Raw genomic sequence first — 9,727 nt, 5'->3', positions numbered from 1 at the left:
AGACCTCCGGGTTGACTCAATCAAGAGATTGACAACCCGGGACGGCACCCCGACCGGGTATGTACGGGTGGCCTTCCTTATGGCCTCCCTCCCTTCTGCCGTCAAGTTGGGATACACACTCCACCAAGTGGTCCCATACATCGCCCCAGTCAAAAGGTGCACCAAGTGCCAACTACTGGGACATTCAAAAGGAGAATGCCGGCGCAAGACCCCCAGATGTGCCCGATGCGGGAAAAATCACCCCACCCAGGACTGCCAGGAGCAGAGGCTTTTCTGCATCAACTGCTGCGGAAACCACTCTGCCGCATACCCCGATTGCCGTAATTTTCCATAAGAAGAGTAGCGCATGAGGTGAAGAAGGAAACTTCATCCCGTTCTTAGAAGCCCTGTCTATTGCCAGGGAACGATGGAACAGCTACCTCAAAGGGGAAAAATCCAGGGACAGAGACTTCGACACCCTCCCAAGGATTCGGAAGACCTCAGGGAAAAAGACTTCACGCCCAGACGAAGTGCCCACCAGCGAGACCGCACCAAACTCTCCGCCTACTCACGATCCTACCAAAGGAATGCCTTCTACCAGCCCCTCACCCCGCCCCCCCACAACCAACCGTAACCAACGAAAAAGAACTCAAGAAAAAACGAAGAAAGAAGAAGAAAAGCCGTAGGATCAACCCCCACCGCTGAAACCATGGAAACCGCCCCAAGCATGTAACAGTCACAGATGGAAGAAGCAGCAGCACCTAGCAGGCCCTCCCTGGAGAACACCCCCCCCCCACCCCTACCACCAACAACCCAGCAGACCCTTCAAAACTCCATCGGGTGCATATCCACGACAGTCAAGGCCCTACAAGAGAACTTGGCTCGCTCGAACCCCCAAGCAGCACGCCTATATGAAGGAATCTTCGTGATCCTGCATTCCATTGCCGAATTCACCCATCACGGCAGTGCTTAGACTAATGCAATGGAACTGCAGGGCCATTGGCACTGCCTGGGACCTCCTCGTACAGCATCTCAGTGAGAACCGCTACGAAGTAGTTGCACTTCAATCCCTCCTCAAGAGGCCAGGAAAACTTCCACCCCTACCTGGGTACCACTATCCCCCCTTCTACACGACGGATGAAGCAGGTATGGCGCGTGTGGCCACATACGTCTGCCAAGGTTTAACTGCTCAAGATCGGGCTTCGACCTCGACGAGGGGTATAGGACGGTCACCTCCATTTCTGTGGAAGGAAACAGGACCTTGCACGTCCTCAACATCTACAACCCCGTGAAGACCCGGCTTTTCGCATGGCTTGGAGATATCCCCGATAACTGCATCGTGGTAGGGGACTTCAACCACCGGGATGACCTCTGGGACGAAAATTACGCCCACACCTCCTCCAACATTACCTCCCAAATCGCCGATGCCGACATGGTCCTACTAAACGACGGTAGCCACACCAGAATACCGGACATAGCAGGACACAGCAAGTCGGCCATTAACCTCTCCTTCATATCTTCCAACATCGCTGGTACGGCAGACTGGTCTACCCTCGATGACCCCATGTCCTCAAACTACCTCCCCATAGCCATCACCCTCCACCTCTCCCCCATCCTTCACCTTCCCCAGACACAGGGCAAGCTCGACCTTAAAAGAGCGGACTGGAACGCGTACCAGGCCTTCCTAAACAGCACATCCTACCACCACGACGAGGATAGCTCCATCGACGGGATAAATGAAGCTTTCACCACCACGATCCTCGCAGCAGCACGACATTCCATCCCCCTGGTCAAACCAGGAAACGGAAGAAGGGGTCACCCATGGTGGACGGATGCATGCCTAAAAGCCGTGCAAGAAAAGAGAAGGACCTACCATCGGTACCTGAAAGAAGGGACAAAAGATGCCTTCGTCTCCATGAAGAAAGCCAACGCAGAGTGCAAGAGGACCATTACCGGAGCGAAGTTGGACTTCTGGAGGAAGAGTGAGAAGGACATGACGGACCTTACGGCTGCTTGGAATAGACTTAAAACACTTAACATACGTTACAACCACCCTAGCAGGAACCTCACTGATCCTGACGGAGGGATATTACGCACACCAGAAGAAAAGGCGTAGGGTTTCTTAAGACACTTCGCCAGAACCAGCTCAACAAGAAGTCTCCCCGAAAACCAGAGAAGGGACCGCATGGAAAAGGAAGCACATATGGACCTCTCCACCCCTAAGGGAAAGGACGCCGATCTCACCCTACACGAGCTACGGTGGGCCCTGAGGGCAACCAGCGGAAACAAGAAGTCCCCCGGCGCCGACCAGGTTACATATCCACTCCTAAGGAACCTCCCCCCATCAACGCAAGAAGCCCTCCTCGCCCTCTTCAACAAGTGCTGGAAAGAAGGTACTGTTCCCACGGCATGGAGGCACGCTGTCGTAATCCCCATTCCCAAAGGAGGCAAAGCCAAGATCGAAAACCACAGGCCAGTAGCCCTTACCTCACATATAGGTAAGGTTTACGAGAGGATCCTCCTTACCAGACTAAAAACGCACGTGGATTCCAAGGGAGCCCTCCCTAAACTCCAGGCGGGGTTTAGAAAAGGAAGAAGCGTTGTGGATCACGTCGTGCGGCTCTCTGAGCATATCAGAAGAGCCCAGAGACAAAAGAGGATCCTACACACATGTTTTTTGGATATAGCCAAGGCTTTCTACACGGTCTTGCACGCGAAGCTCCTCCTCAAGATGAAGGCCATAGGCGTGTCTCCAGCCATGTACAACTTCATCCGGTCCTTCCTCTCCAACCGGTCTATCGAGGTGAGAAGAGAGGGTGTCCTGAGTAGAAGGACGCAGGTCGACATGGGTGTCCCCCAAGGCTCAGTCGTGTCCCCCCTTCTATTCACACTCTTCTTAGCAGACGTGGGCAAAGGAGTACGGGGTGATACGGTCGTCACCGCATACGCAGACGACATAGCCCTCTGGAGGAAGTCCAGGCACCGGCGGCCCAAAAAGAACTCGGCTCAGCACAAGGCGGAACTCCGAAGATTTCAAGAGCAAGTAGACATCGTGGTGTCCCAACTCAACAGCCTAGGGTTCACACTCTCGGCAAAGAAGACTGTCTACATGCCAGTGCACCTGGCAGGGTACAACAGCGGCACATATCCGAGCTGGAACCGGATAAATATATGCGGTACGCCAGTTGAACCAGCGAAATCCGTCCGCTACTTAGGAGTAACGTTCCAGAGAAACGGCCAATGGACTCTCCACATCCAACAAGCCACCCTCAATGCTCAGAGAGTTTTAAACCTAGTTCGAGCGACCCGAAAGGAGCCCTGGGGGCAACACCGGGAAACTCTTATTCCCATCGTCCAAAGCCTCGTTCGCACAAGGCTCCTCTTCGCGGCCCCAGTACTACACGACCTACCCAGACAGAAGCTGCTCTGCATGGTAAGGGTAGAATGCCAAGCCCTACGTGTGGCACTCGGCCTCCCGAAGTCAGTACCACACGAACAAGTATACAACGAAGCTGGCATACTACCTCTCTGGGCCCGGGCCAGGAGGGATGCCTGCCGGTACCTCTTCAGTTCAGCAAAGGTACCCAATTCCACGGACGAGGAACTCTATGAAGGATGGATCTCGGCACCGCACGGCGAGCCCACCCAGGGCCTGCCAGGTTCTGTTAAAGACCTGTGTCTCCGAGCTGGACTCCAACTCAGCGATCGCCGCCTCATCGTCCAGTGCCAAGTAGACCCCTTTCCCCCCTGGGACCTCCTCCCGCCAGAGGTAAAGACGGACATACGAGGACTAGGAAAAAAGGCAAACCCCCACCTGCTGATCGCTCACACCAGGGAACTCCTAGCGAAGGAATTCGCAAACGATTTCCGGATATACACCGATGGATCGGTTATGGAAGACGGCCGTACGGGTGCAGGCGTATACCTGGAACCCACAGGAAAGACCATCGCCAGGAAAATAACGCCCACCACCATCCTTACAGCTGAGCTACTCGCCATACGGGAAGCCCTCCGGGATATCATCACCCTACCTCACCCACCTCCAAGGGTCACAATCCTGACGGACTCTCGCTCGAGCCTCGAGGTGCTTCTGAGTGGCTACTGCGCCTCCAGACCAGAGCTGAGTGAAAAAATCCTTCGACTCTCGACAGAAATAGCGAAACTCGGCACTAGCCTCCTGTTCCAATGGGTACCCGCCCACGTAGGACTCGAGGGAAACGAGAAAACCGACAAAGCGGCTGAACGGGGTGCACTAGGTCAGGAGGATAGCGCCATGCTCGTCCCACCATCAACTGGTGATGCCTACAAGAAGATAGACGCCGCTGCATGGGAACTATGGCCCACCACAATCGGCACTAAACCCACCCACAAAATTCTACCCGCACTGCCTCCACACACCTTGGCCATGGCATCCAGAATCCGGGTAAACCACTGGCGAACCCAAAACACGGATACAACATGCACATGCGGCAAGGAGCTAGCCTCTTTTAACTACTGTCTCTTCATCTGCCCCGCCCTGGGGTACCACTTCCAGCACCTCAGGGACCTCCTGGGGGATCCCACCACAGCCTTGTACCATCTCCGGGCAGGTAGCAATACGGATGCAGGGCAGGGACACCTAGCCCTTGCAGCAAAACTCACCTGCTCCTCCCCAGTAGGGTCCAACACCCCCAGCCACTAAGAAACCCTTCTCATTACACCCACCTACATAATTAACCCAGACATATCTTTAACTAAAAGGTCCCTTAATCGGCGGAGGCCGCTGGGACTCAATACAAGCAAAAATAATAATAATAATAATAATAATAATAATAATAATAATAAATAAATAAAAAATAATCATAAATAAATAAATAAATAAATACAATAAAATAAAATAAAAAATGGAACAGTAAAGAAAAGAGACCGCTCAGACTTTGTATCTTTCAATCATTAGTAACTTAAATGTAGATAGAATTGCACATCTACACAATCAATCCATTCTACCAACAATAATTAATCTACGGGTGTGAGACTTTGAAACTGATGAAGGCGATGGAGACAAAACTAAGGAATCCATAAAGGAGATTGGAGAGATCAATGATAGGAATAACGCTGAGAGACCAAAAGAGAGCAAATTGGGTGAGAGAGCAGACAAGAGTGAAAGATATTGTGGAGGCGATAAAAGAGAGGAAGTGGAATTGGGCAGGTAAGTTAGTGCGAACGACTGATGAACGATGGAGCAAGTGTGTTACTGAGTGGACGCCGCGAGATGGGAAGCGTGGAAGAGGGAGACAGGACAGGAGGTGGAGAAACGAGATTGAGAAGTTTACAGGAGTGACGTGGCAGAGGTTGGCGTCATGTGAATCATGGAATGCTATGAAGGAGGCCTTTGTTCAACAGTGGACCCTGGATGAATGATTTGATGTACTGTATGTATGTATGTATGTGTGTATGTATGTATGTATGTGATTCACCTTGGTTTCACCTTGGTCTTTGGATCACGTGTTGGACTCGTGATCGACAGCTATTTCCCTCCCAGAAGAGAGCTCGTATGACCGATCTATGGGTAATGCTTGGACCTTGCACGCGCACACACCCCCAACTCCCCGCCCACGAGAGTTGGAGTAACGACTCGAAGCGCAGTGATACTGAAACTATTTTCAGCCCTGAGCAGGATTCGAACCCGGACCGCCGTAGTGACAATTTGGGACTCTACCAACCGCGCCACCGAGTCGTGTATGTATGTATGTATGTATGTATGTATGTATGTATGTATGTATGTATGTATGTATGTATGTATGTATGTATGTATGTATGTATAAATCTGAGTACGTAAAACATACACACGCGCACAAGGTATTTGATCAGTACATCTCGAGCAATCCTTTCTGTCAATTCATGAATTATATTTTGTTTGCCGCTAAGCAATTTTGTTCAGCTAAAGGAATACTTCCATCTCTTTCTCTCTCTCTCTCTCTCTCTCTCTCTCTCTCTCTCTCTCTCTCTCTCTCTCTCTCTCTCTCTCTCTCTCTCTCTCTCTCTATGACCACTCCTCTTTAGTTTTACCCTCTCCATTCCTTCCTCTTATCCATCGCTCTTGTTCTTCCATCGTTATGTTTGTTCCTCTGATTGGCTTGTGTGCTGCCTGATTCTTTCCCAGTTTCCCTGACAACATTCCCTTTGTTGTAACTCATTATTAGTCTGTCTGAAACACACTCTTAATTGCCTGCCGAAAATCTGTTGTGTTATCTCTCTTCCTGTATATTTTTGTCTCCTTTCACGATTTGTTTATTTGTTTCAATTCTGACATTTAATCAAGATAGGTTGTAGCTCCTTCGTTGTCCCTGGGGTAGACGAAGATGAATAAAATCATCTGACGGCAGTTAGATAAAAAAGGAAAATGTTATACGTTTTGGACGGGGTCGATTGACATGTGTACTTCAATCATTTTCTTGTTATTCGGTGGATTTATTGTACAACACAAGAACAACCTTAACATTGCTGCCCTTGTCTGCAGACAAGAAATTATTTATATTTTTCTTTGCTCTTCCAATTAGACTTCTCCGAGTTCATTTGTGACCAATTCCTATTTGAAGACCGTGTTCATATGTTTTGTTTCTTTTGCATTTCGTTTCTACTGTACGATGTACACATACTCTTCCTTATTCTAGCATTAAAGTCTCCGACTAGAGAGAGAGAGAAAGAGAGATAGAGTGAGAGAGAGAGAGAGAGATCGTCCCACGTCTGCATCAACAACACTAAACACTACTATTTTGGACCAACGCTTTGTGTATCACACATAATCAAAACCGAAGAGAGTGATTTTGGTTCGTCAGTTTACAAATCTTTTGCCTTGGCGGATTTTCTTCTTCTTCTTCTTCTTCTTCTTCTTCTTCTTCTTCTTCTTCTTCCTCTTCTTTTTCTTCTTCTTCCTCCTCTTCCTCTTCTTCTTTTTCTTTTTCTTCATCTTCTTCAAGATTTTGTAAACTGTGTCCGGACGTTTCCAGAAGGCTGTCGTTGGCTTCCTGAAGGTCTCTTCTGGAAGCGTCCCCATCGTTGGACCTTTCCAGAGGGTGTCCTTTGCATTACCTGATTAGTATTTTCCTCTCGTTAATTTTTTTCCTTCGTTTGAAAATCTGTATTTCTAATCTAGCTGCCTCAAAATAATTTTATTCCGCTAAAGGGAAACTTTCACCTCAGCTAAAGAGGTATAAACTATCTCGAGCCTTAACTCGATTCATCTTGTAAATGTCCTTTATGTGTTTGGTCATTTGTCCTAGCTGCTGCCAGGTGAGTTTTTTCAGCAGAAAGGTTAAACCATCGCGTCCGTGCTGGTACAGGTCAAAACCTGCACGAGCAAGACCAAGGACCCCGATCTCAGCCATCACCCTCATCCACGCAAGGACCTCACCCCCCCCCCCCCCAGTAACCCTTCTAGGGTTATAGCACACCTAAGACAGTCATGGTCACAAACACGCACACCATCTCCACTTACACCTCCACCACCACCACCACCACTGAGCCGGAAGCTCCGGAATCAGCACGATTTTGTTTGGATTCCGGACGAGTCACTCCGGCTCTGCCGTTGTCAGCTCTCTCTCGCCTCGCCTCCTCGCGCGCGAGCTTGCTGAAAGCTCCTACGTAGTTTCAGGGACTGGATTAAAGTCGAGGTGCCCCTTCGCATGAGTTATCCGTCACTCCTTCGTCTGGATGACGTCCTTACCCTTCTCTCTCTCTCTCTCTCTCTTTCCCCCTCTCTCTATCTATATATCTATTTATCTGTCTGTCTATCTACCACTCTCTCTCTATCTATCTATCTATCTATCTATCTCTTGTCTAGTTTCTTTATTGTTTCCGTTGGGAGCAATATTACAGCAAAACAGATCGACTTTTTTCAAGAAAGGTTGTTGATGGTCTCTATACGACTACTATACTTTTAAATTAATCAGGTCAAGGTCAGGTCACGGTCAAAGTGACCCAAAATGTGGGAACTTTCTGAAAGTAATTCTATAAAAAAAAAAAAGATAAAGACAATAATAGTAATAATCATGATGATAATGTAATTAATAGATAAATAGATAAACAAACTAATAGTTTGATTTACTTCCAAGATCAACTCAATCTTTACCCTATGCCCCAGCTATTATGCTCATCATAATATTGAAATATGCGTAGCCTGATCTTGTTTGACCTTGAAAAGTTAAGCTGAAGTCGTAATTTCGAGAGCCTCAATACGAACATCAAGACATTTGACCTTAAATGACCTTGAAAGGTCAAGCTCAAGGTCACACATCAGGTGATTTTATTCATCTCCGTTTTAGTCTTTCTCCAATAATTCCTTGCGCCTAGGGTGGCACGTTTCCCCATTCTGGATGTCTCCAAACAACTTCAATTGCTTCCGTGGCAATCTCGTCAGTAGGGAAAGGGTCAGTGATATTCTACCATACTCAGGAGAGAGGTATTACAAAATATTTTCTACACTTCTCTCCTTTTTTATTTCATCAATAGACATGACTCTTCTTACCAGACAGGATGAAGAGTTTTGTCATTCCCTTAATCTGAGTGGGGGGTTTTTTTACCTTTTTTCATTTTTTCACACAATTCTGAACAGAAATAAAGAACCATTTCCATCGACACACATATGACCCTTTCTCCGTTATTCACGACTCATTAATTTGTTCAGTCTACCATCGCTTTAACTCATGCCTACCTAGAAACAGCGGAGATGGATCGCGTGTTTGCTTGGAAGTTTGCCTAGAATGATCCTCAAGGTTGGAGGGGAAGGATGAGTGTGGCTCTGTGTTACCGGTGTAACTTGTTTTCTCCCAATGATTGAGTGATACACCATTTCTCTTATTTTCTTTGTTCCCTACACTCAACACCCTTCCCTCCATTCCTCTCCCTCCTCCCCTTTTTTCTTTTATTTTCTTAGATTTTTCTTCCTCTCACCCTCATCTTCTGCATCCAACCCTAGCATGAACCAACAGCTTCACTTTCCCTTCCTCTCCACACCTTCAGTGGCTATTTTTCTCCATCTCGTCTTCTTCTTCGTTTCATTCCTCCTTTTTTTCTTCTTCTTCTTCTCCTTCTTTGGGTGGAGATCTTCCCCTCCCTTTTTTTCCTTCCTACAGCCTTTAATTTGTACGCCTTCCCCACTCACAACCATATCTTTCTTTCTCTTTTCCACATGTTTACACCGTTTTAATAGAACTCATTTCTTATCCTAACAAACATTCCTTACACAGTTCATTCCCTCTGCTTCGCTCTTTGTTTCAGTTCCTTACCGTCCCTAAGCCACCTCCGTACAATAGCGTTGCTTCCAACTATCCTGGATGTTTTTCCATCCCATCTAGAACTTTCTTTAACGTTCCAGCTACTCACATACCCTCACTTAGTGTACGTTGCTCCTTTGAGTACTTTGCTCGACTTGTACGATTATTCTGTTTGCCGCCAAGCAATTCTATTCAACTGAGGAGGAGGAAATCACTGAACTAAATTGTTGATTATCTGAAATCAGGCCTTAACTATAAATGACGTCAACTGGTAAAAGGAGTTTACTGAGCTGGTTTGGGAAAACAAGAGATCCACATCTTCACTAAACCCTCTCCCAACGATGACGGTTCCCAGAATGCTGAATAAAATCACAAAATGACGAAAAGAATAAAAAAAAAGTAGATAAATACTGCTATTATGAAGCGGGACAAACCCTCCTTTGACGTGAGCCACAACGATATCCCGTTCCAAGATGGGCACTTAGAAAGTGCCA

This window comes from Oratosquilla oratoria, chromosome 34 (genome assembly GCF_046742065.1).
Source record: "Oratosquilla oratoria isolate Oo_2021 chromosome 34, ASM4674206v1, whole genome shotgun sequence".
NCBI lineage: Eukaryota > Metazoa > Arthropoda > Malacostraca > Stomatopoda > Squillidae > Oratosquilla > Oratosquilla oratoria.
Note: the sequence above shows the minus strand (reverse complement) of the source record.